The sequence below is a fragment of the Lagenorhynchus albirostris genome, chromosome 4, assembly GCF_949774975.1.
Source record: "Lagenorhynchus albirostris chromosome 4, mLagAlb1.1, whole genome shotgun sequence".
NCBI lineage: Eukaryota > Metazoa > Chordata > Mammalia > Artiodactyla > Delphinidae > Lagenorhynchus > Lagenorhynchus albirostris.
Window position 1 is genome coordinate 145,785,526 of NC_083098.1, and position 10,038 is coordinate 145,795,563.

Here is a 10,038-nt window from a genome sequence, read left to right on the forward strand (position 1 = left end):
CTCCATCCTTCAGGAGCCCGCAGGCCAAGCTCACTCCCTGCACACTCTCCACCTCGAGCACAAACTTTACCCAGCTACACGGCGCCCTGGGCACCTCTGTCAACGTGACCCCAAGCAGAGCCCGGGAGTCCACAGGCCCCGTGCAGCTGTCGTGCAGCTGTGCCCCCACCCAAACCAGGACCCGGGGCCCAGCCTCGGGCTGCACCAGCCACGGGGCTGCTCCGCGGGGAGCTGGGCTGGGGGGACAGTTATGGCAGCCACGGGGCTGCTCCGCGGGGAGCTGGGCTGGGGGGACAGTTATGGCAGCCACGGGGCTGCTCCGCGGGGAGCTGGGCTGGGGGGACAGTTATGACTGCACGTACAGCCTAAGTTTTCTTCTCCCGGCTTTTAAATGCCTGGAGCAGACACATGTACTTAAATCTGAAGAACGAAAGTCGGTAAACTCCAATTCCTAACAGCATTTGTTACTCAACCCTCCTGCTGCTCTCCGCACGGAGAGTGGAAATTTTACGCCTCGCGAGAGAGACCTCTTGCTTCTCCCAGGCCTCAAACAGAAAAGCCTGAATCATTCCGAAACAAATTAACTCCCGATTAACCAGCTTATCTCAAAAGGGGCAAAAAGAGGAAAGTAAACACTAAATGGATTCCTTCCCTGGATTTAAACAGTACTTTTAACGACGGAGCGGATACTGATACACACCCAGGCATGAAAACCCGAGGGCTCGTAATTAGCCCTGCTTTCCAAAGCAACCACTTACTGACGTGTTAAGGAAAGCACCAATTTCTCAGATAAATAAACCATTCTTAACGCGCTGTAAACTGATTTTTTCTGTTTACTTAAATTGGAGCGCGGCTATTCCAGCACATTCTTATTTTATCTCTTCCAAATGACAGAATCAAAAATTCTAGCTTACGTATTTGCTTTCCTTGCACCCGCCTTCAAATTTACTCTGTCCTCGTTCACTGATTTGGAAATATCTCCCGGGTCTGCTCTGTCCTGGGAACGGTGCTGGGCCCCAGGGGGTGAACATTAGTGGGTAAATCACCTAAGATCTCTCTACACTTATTGTCCTGCCTCCAGCCCATAGAAAAGACCAGAGAAATCTAAGATACGCCCAAAATCCTTTAGCAGTGCTGGAAAGCAGGGATGAGTGCCCTCTGAGGACCCCAAACTGTGCAGCTCACGTGGACTGAGCTGAGGAAGCCAGGAAGGAGAGGGGACGGCCACCACGAGGACACAGAGGTTGGAAAGGCCCAGTGAATGTAGGGACGAGCAGGTGCAGGGCGAGGGTGGGTGGTGACGGGAAAGGAAGCACAGCGCAGCTCAGGAAGACTTGGGCACCTCATCAGGTGCTCGGAGACGCCTTTGTGAGCCGTGGGGGACATCAGCACGGGCTTTTAAGCAGTTAGGGAACTATTCCAGTGAATGATTTTCATTCTCCCAGATGAAAATGACTATAAAGGCAATCCGTGATTGCAGCAAAAATTTCAGATAATAGGGAAAAACATAAGAAAATGGAAATCACTCCAAATCTCACCACCCAGAAATAAGAATCTCTGCTAACTTTCTGATAAACGTCCTTCCAGACACTGACCTCCGTGTGCATATAGGTCCCTCTGTGTAAATGAACTTGCACTCTACCTGGTGCTCTGTAAGCTGCTGTTATGTCTTGGATGACTTTCGGCATTGGACACAGACCTGCCCATCACTGGAAACCACATGGTGTTCCCGGGAAGGATGCACCAGCCACATGTGACGGATGCCCTGGAGAAGCACACGTAGGTTTGTCCAACTTTTCGGTGTCACAGACAACACTGCAACCAGCATCCCCCGGCACAGAACCCTGCCAGCGGGAGGACAGCAGGGTCAGGGAACAAACAAACTTCAGGGGCTTCCCTGGTGGCACAGTGGTTAAGAATCCACCTGCCAATGCAGGGCACACGGGTTCGAGCCCTGGTCCGGGAAGATGCCACATGCCGCGGAGCCACTACTGAGCCTGCGCTCTAGAGCCCGCGAGCCACAAGTACTGAAGCCCGTGCACCTAGAGCCCGTGCTCTGCAGCAAGAGAAGTCACCGCAATGAGAAGCCCCGCTCACCACAACTAGAGAAAGCCACATGCAGCAACAAAGATGCAACACAACCAAATAAATAAATACATACATAAATAAATCTTTTTTAAAAAAAAAAAAAAGAAGACGCCTTCAGGATGGACGCCTTCAGGATGGAAATCTCCAGGGAGAAAACTGGGCTGGACCAGCCACCTGCCACATGAAACACAGACAATGAGTTCTCACGTGATTTTGTGAAAAGTTCAGGGGAAGCATTAGTGATGGAAACATAAGAAAATGTAAAATGTAACCCCCAAAGACCTCACTGCCGGGAGAGAGGGAAAAGTACTGACAGAGACACAACATTTGACTAGAGAATGGAGGCACCGATGAGCCTCATTTCAAAGATTTAATCCATGTGTTGACGGGTTGATTAATACTGAATAGTAATTGAACCCTAAAGGCGCTTCCCCTCTATGGGGGGGGGGGCTCTGAGAGAATTCAACGCGCATCTGTCACCGTGGAAGAGGCGGTATCTACAAAGAAAAATCGACACACGGCAGGAAAACATGTCACTTGGAAATAGGGAGGGAAGTGTCAGACCAATAAAACCAAAACAGACGAAAAGTCGAAAGGCTTTGCTTTCAGGGCGGGGGGATCAGCGTGGGGGAGGCCGAGAGACAGATGGTTTCTATGATAAACCTGGAAGAATGGTCTGGCTTTTGGAATGAGGCACTTAACACTATTTCAAGGAAATGAAGGTAAGACAGCATTCAAGGGGCACCTGCTGACCTAGCGGCTGGTCAGAAGTGTCTGGTCCCTGGTCACGTGGCTTCTGTCTGGAAACGGCGTCCAAGAGCAGGGTCCTCCTGGGACTCCCCTGAGCTCGGGCCCGGCTCACCATTGGAGGCCAGCGCCCCAGACCCCGACTTCAGTGGTGCCGACCAGACCACGCCCAGCGAGAGCCTCAGGAAGGAGGCCCCGGGGCCCGTCCTGGACCAGGGGCTGGTCTGAGGGAGGCTTTGACAAGTGTAGGCGCACGGATCAGAGACGCCATCCAGGTGGGGAGACGGAGACCAGAGGGGTCCTGTAGACGGGAAGGAGGCCGTGGTGCTGGCGGGACATCAGAGGCCACCCGACAGGAATGGAGGGACCAGGGTTGCAGACAATTTGTTTAACTGACTCCTGAGACGAGACTGCAGCCTCGCTCACTCTGGTGGAATCCTTCCCAAATTGGGGACTAGAAAGCAATTGTATAAAGTGCTTTAAAAACAGATGCTCAGAAACACCTCCTGGTCCCTGCCCCAAGGAGGGAAAAACCTCGACTCCAGGGTCCTCAGACACCTGTCTGCTGGTCAGAGGGCGGAGGCCACCTCCTATTCAGGGTGCAGAACATGGAAACAGCTCTTCCCGAAAGCCCTCAGCCAGCACCCACTCGGCGTGCTCCAGCCCCCTGCCAGGGCTCGCCCAAGGTCTGAGCTCCTCCTGGGGCCTGGGCCCGCAGCTACGGTGCCTCGGTCACCTCTGCTCTGCCCCCAGTCCTGTGCACGGTTCAGGGGCATCCGAAGGCCCAGTCCGGCCAGCACGACCCCTTCCTAGCACAGGTGATCCTCCTGGGGTGCGGAACAGGCGGCCTATGTCACATGACCTCCCAAGGGCCCCAGAGATCCCCTGCCTGAGTCGGGAGTCACCATGGAGCACCGGGCAATGAGATGTCCCAAGGATGTTCAGGGTCCCTAGACAGTGAGTCTAAGGTCCGACGGGGGCAGGGGCGGGGGGGGGACACGGCAGGGTCTCTGGGAATGTGGCCAGCACCTGGCCAGATGCCTCCACTCTGCCGGCTGCATCCCCACATCTTCTGAGAAGGTGCCCAGAGGGAGAGGGTGGTGCCCTGACAAAGGCCGGGGGTGGGGCCTGACCCCAGTCTGAGAAGACTCCCAAAGCGGAGGGTGGGTCTGCCTGAGGGGCAGAGGCCGGCACCCGAGCACGCGGCCACTCTGCGCATCACCTGTCACAGAGCACACGACTCTGAGACTCCACGTCCAGCCGGGGGTCCTCAGCACACGGCCGGGGTCATAGAGGACCGGGCTGGTGGGTCACCTCGGGGCACGTGGGCCACTCCCTTGGGGATGCTGCATGTGACACAGAGGAAGAGGGGCACCAGATGACGTGCCAGGCCCCCCCTCAGGCCTCCACCCTCAGCAATTCAGAGCCCCCAGGCCGGGTGAGGCCAGTGAGAAGCGGGCAGAGCTGGACAGCTCCCTGGGAGCCCGGACGCTCGAGAACATTGAGGTGGGACCCCTGGCAGCCGCTCAGGAGGTGAGGGTGGCCGCCTGGGACATTCAAGTTATTCGTGTCCCTTCAGTGAGAACCTGCAGAGTTTACTAAAAATGCGGATATCCAGGCCCAGCTCCAGCAATTCTGACCCATGGGCCCCAGAGTGGGTCCAGGATCTGCGTTTCATTTGATCTGTTTGCAGTGTTTCCGTGGATCACGGAAGTCTTTAAGCCGCCGCTCACGCTGCTTCCCGCCTGTAACACTTTTCCTGCCCCTCTCCTCCCCTCCCCTCCCCCCTCCTCCTCCTTCAGATGTCAAAAGTCCACTTTGCCTTCAAGACCCAGTTTCAATGTGACCTTGGGGGGACCAAGTGTCTCCACAAGTTCCCCAGCCTCGGGGCCCCCTTGTGCCGAGCACTGACCACACAGTGTGGTAACTCTGTGGGTGTGCCCCGCACACAGTAGGCCCTCAGTAGAGGTGATGGTTGGGCAAATCTATTCCCACAGGTTCTAGAAGCAGCAGTGGTAACAGCCACACAGCCACCCTGGGTGCAAAGTCCCAAGGCCCAGGGTGGGGGGGCCCCAGCGGGTGCTTTTCTGGGGTTGGAGACACGCCTCTGGAAAGTTCCCTCCCGTCGGCCCCCCAGTCATGGCTCTGCAGCTCGCTTGGCCTAGCCCAGCAGAGGCAGTCAAACTTGGCTGGGATCGGAGCTCGGCGGGCCCAGTCCATCCCCACCACCCGCTGCCCCCCGGGACCAGACCCCCTTCGCCGGGATGGGAGCCCAGGACAGTCCCTGGAGCCGCTGCCGGGAGAAAGGAAGGAACAGTAAACATGCCTGACGCAGCCTGAAGACGGGCCAGACTCCACGGAGACGCTAGAAAACTCACCCTATGCTCAGAGCCAAATGGCAGGGAATTAAACCCAGTTTGGACGTAGAGCCAGGATGCCCGCACCTCGGGGGCCATGGAGATGCTCTGTCCCGCCCCAGAGGGGCGTGGCGGCTCAGTGCCCAGAGAAGGAAGCGCAGGACTTGGGCCCTTGCTCTGCGCCCCGTGCACGTGGGCAAACCCAGGCAGGCAGCGTGACCCTAACCGCAGCCCTTGTGCGGCCCTCACCCTGCGCGCGGCCTGTGTTCACACGTTGACCCCTCGTGGGCCCCCTCGAGGTGGTCATCACCCCCCTCGTTAGGTGGGGGGCCCGCCCTCAGGCTGGTACGTCCAGTCATGGGCGCCGGCGCCCACCTGGCTCTCCCTGGAGGTTCAGGCTGGGCTCAGGCTCTCCAGCCCCCACCGACGTGGACATTTCCTCGGGGTCTCCGGCCTTTTGGAAGTTGACCCAGCACGTGCAGGTCAGCGGCGGAGGACTGGGGAGAGATCCAGGAGGGAGCTGTGTGCCGATGGAATAGACTCGGTCCCTGCAAGGACACCCCGCCGAGTGGGACACCCCACTCGGTCCCTCACCCCGCCTGGAGCGCCCGGGAGGGTGCCCGGGGCCCCTGGGTCAGCTAGCCTGGGCGGCTCTCCTCCACGGCACTCAGGACAGTGCCAGCCCAGGGCAGGGCCTGGACGTCATGCCCTCGGGCGCCTGGCTGCAAGTTGCAGGACAGTGGAGTGTGGAAGTCTCTCCCTGGGTCAGCCCCTTGGGCCCCCCCGGGGCTGTGTGTGTGTGGGGCGAGGGGATCGGGGTGAAGCCCGGGTTGCAGGATCTCAGACCTGTTACCAGAGGCCTGCAATGGATTTTGGTCCCTGTAATTTCCTGATTTAAACCCATGCGTTTTGTTGACACTGTATGTGTAAGGCTGAGGCCAGGCTGCCTGCAAGGGCCCCGGGTTAGGGCCTCTGGGTCAGAGGGGCATTTAGTCATTCACTCATTCATTCATTCAACCACACCCATCTGCCCTGTCCCCAGCTCGAGGGCTGAAGGGAGGTCCCCACGGGCGTGAGGACTGTGGGCCTCGAGGGGCCTCGGCCCCTCTCCACGGACGAGAGAGGGAGCCTCAGAGGCTGCGCTACCTGGCACCTCCACGGGCCTCACCTCGCCTTCCCAGCCGCCCTGCCAGGGAGGGACCCACACACATCTTATAGGAAAGGACGCTTCCCTCAACTCTTGCCTCGAATTTTTAAAGCGATAATAAACAATCATCTGCTCGATAATCACATCGATAACTGCCAGCTCTGTTTGCGCGGCTCCCGGCACCTCTACTAAATGAGTAAATGAGACTCACGTTCTTCTCCATTATGCCTGGGAGTTCCCAGGGCTGCCGGGGGATGGTGACGTGCGTCCACGTCCAGAGGGCAGCTGGGGGAGTTCTGTCTTCCAGCAGTGACCGCCACAGAGGGGCAACCGTGCCGGGTGCGCCCAGCCGTGGACTCGCTCAGGCTGCCTGGCCTGCAGGGCTGAGCAGTGGGCGTTGGCGTCTTCTTCCCGGGCTGCGTGAGCGTCACCAGCCAGCTGGCTCCAAACAGCTGAGATCTACTGTCTCACGGTCCGGAGGCTGCAAGTTCAAAACCGCGGTGTCGGCAGGGCTGGTTCCCTCCAAGGCTCTGACTTCCTCGTCTCTTCCAGCTTCCGGGGGCTGCTGGCGTCCTGTGTTCCCGGGCTCGTGGCCGCATCGCTCCGATCTGCCCTCCACGGTAATGTGGCCACCCCCCTGTGTGTCCCCTCCTCTTCTTACAGGGACACTGGCCATTGGGTATGGGGCTCACCCTAGTCCAGGGTGACCGCATGTAAACCGATTACATCCACTAAGACCCTATTCCACATTCTGAGGTTCCGGGTGGATATGAATTTGGGGGGCTGTTTAGCCCAGCCCAGGAGGAGACTGTCAGCTGTCCCCGCTTGAAGGGAGATGTGAGCTGGCCCCGCGTGGGCCACGGTCCACCTCCTCGCCACACGGAACCAATTCACACACGCTGGGGAGCAGAGCCCCCAGGGCCTCCGTGGGCTCTTCTTTTCGAGGGGAACTCAGAGACAGAGTCAGTGGGCGACGACCTGCAGGCCTGTCTGCACTTGGTCTGCACCCCTGTCCGAGTCCAGTGTCTGTTTCCCTTTGTCCCCATCCCTTCAGAAGACCTGTCAGAGCCTCCGGCTGGCACTGACGAGGTCTTATCAGCTGCCATGACGCCCCCAACCCACCACCTGTTGTTCAGAACCAGTGACAGAGCGCACAGCGCCGGGCAGCTGCGTGGGGGCCGGGATGCAAAGAGGCGGTCCCTCTCCTGAGAGACCAGGGCTGTGGCCAGAGGGTCGGGGGGGGCTGTGTCTTCTCGGGTGCTGCTACTGCTCACTTTCCAGGCTCGGGGAGGGACAGGGATTTCTTCCTGCTTGTAGCCTGGACAGAAACCAGCAGGGTCCCGCTGCCCAGCCCCGCAGACCCAGCCCTGAGACGCTTTCTCCACCGAGTGTCTGCGCGTGTGCGTGTGCCCCCCCGTGACGCACGTGCACGGGTGGGATGGGAGCTCGCCCCACGCCCTCAGCCCTGGACCAGAGGGGTTGGCTCTTATCCCAAACCAGCGAGGAGGGGTGTAAACCCTCCGAGCAGGGGAGCAGCACGCCCCGAGCTCTATCCCGAGCTCGGGCTGAGGTCCAGTCGTCCATTCACTCAATTCAGAGTTTGCATCTGCTCACCAACAGCAGGGAGCACGGAACTTCGCGGCCCTCTCAGAGTTCCAGGTGGGGCAGGGGAGGGGCCGGGACGGAGCTGATCTTCCCGCTGGGCATGAGGGTCAGTTCCCAAGAACCAAGAGCCTTTTCACGGGGCCGAGCCTGGTTCCGGGAAAGCCAGTCCTCGCCAGGTGAACTGGCCTTGGGGGCTCCGGCCAGCAGGGGTTTGAGGCTGAACAGCAGTAGCCTGTAGGGGACGTCCCCGTGCCCTGGACCCTCGGCCACTCTTCTCCCCCTTTGCTCCTGCCACTGCCGACCTGTGACCACGTGGCCTGGGGCCGACCCGTCTCACACCCTGGAAGCCCCAGAAGCTTCCACCACTTCCAGTCTCGGGCCAGGGGCCGCAGCACTCGCATCTGTGGAAGGCGCGGCTGGTACACCCTAGGTTAACCCCCCACACGGCGATCGTTGACCTTGGTGCCAGGAGGTGGGAGGGAGCCGCCATCGAAGCCCCCCACCCCCGCCTCCCTGGCTCCTTCCAAGGACTCTGGCAGGTGAGGAGCCTGGTGGACCTGTCTGGAGGCGCCCCACGTGGCTCCGGCATCCGCTCGGCAGTGACGCTAGGGCGGTGAGGCGTTGCCTGGCACTGCTCCCTGTTCTCTCCAGCCTCCCTCCCCTCCTCCCGCCCTCTTGCTGCCCTGAGACCACCCCTCCTATTTAAACCTTGGGCCCTAATCCCTGCCTCAGGCTCTGCCTTCCAGGGAGCTCAGCTGAGACAAGGAGGTCGGGAAGGGAACAGGCTGTGCAAAGGCTCCGTGCATGAGGGGCAGGACTTGGGGGCATCCAGTGGGGCCAGAGCAGTGCCTCGTGGGATACGGGAACGGGCCCGGGCCTGGGGTCGGCCGTCCTAGGTCGAATCCCAGCTCTGTCATTTCCAAGCTCCCTATGGCAGCTGCTTCATCTTCCGAGTGGCTGCCACTGTGTATAGAGGAAGGCCAAGACCCCCCCCCTCAGGGCTGCTGCAGGGTGGGAGAGGTGAGTCTGCTTCTAGGGAGGGCTGGCTTCCTGTCTCTGGCTTCTCCACGCGGCCCAGGACCCTAGACCTGCAGCCAAGACGCCATCAGCCCTGAGGCAGGGCAACCCCAAAGGCAGAAGGCAGGTGCACCGTGCGGCTCGCCTCCCGGACCTGCTTCCAGCTCTCTATCTGCACCCCTTGTACAAGTCGGGATATTCGTACATCTGCTTCTGATCTGCCAGTGGCCGTGCACCGGCCAAGGCTGCCCTGAGCCTTTCCTCCGTTCTTTCACGTTTGTTTGTTGGCTTTGGTTTACTCAGGAAACATTTTTTTTTAAACCAAGTCTAGTGAACCACGGTGTGGAGTTCAAGTATGGAGTTCAAGTTTGGGTCAAAATAACCATCTATGGATTCATGGTGGGCTCAGGGCTCAGAGGAGTAATTCCATCTCTGCCCTGATCACACAGGTGTGCATACACATGCACATGCACACGCGTGCACACTCAACGTGCACACACACCCTGCAGACAGACATGCACATGCACGTAGGTGGCTTGGACAGAGATTCCCAGACCCCCTTCCTCCCCACAGGACACAGGAAAGGGGGAAGAGGCTGAGTAGGGGCCCAGGGGACAGAAAATATGACTGAATTGTGACTCCACTGGGGCCAGGCCTGTACCCATGGGTTGCTGGAACCCTGGATGAATCCCTCCCACCCTGTGCACCTCAGTCTCCACATCTGTGAAATAGGATCATCCCTGCCTCCCAGGATGTTGGGAGAAGCAGTTGAGAAGATGAAAGAAAATGCCTTTCCAGGTGCTAAGTGCAGTACTGCCGAGGTCAAAAAGCAGTGCCCCCCCCCCGGTGATGACAATGCAGCCACCCTACTCTGGGGCCCCAGGGACCAGGAGGCAGGCTGTGGACCAGCCACAGTCCCAGCACCTGCGTGAATCCAGCACAATTGGGACGTGCTGTGTGATCTTGGGGAAGCGCCTGCCCTCTCTGGGCCTCAGGATCCCTTCACCTCAGAGCAGCCGCTGCCGTCTTCCAAGAGAGAGCTCGGGGAGCCAAGGCCTGTGCTGGGGCCACCCAGCG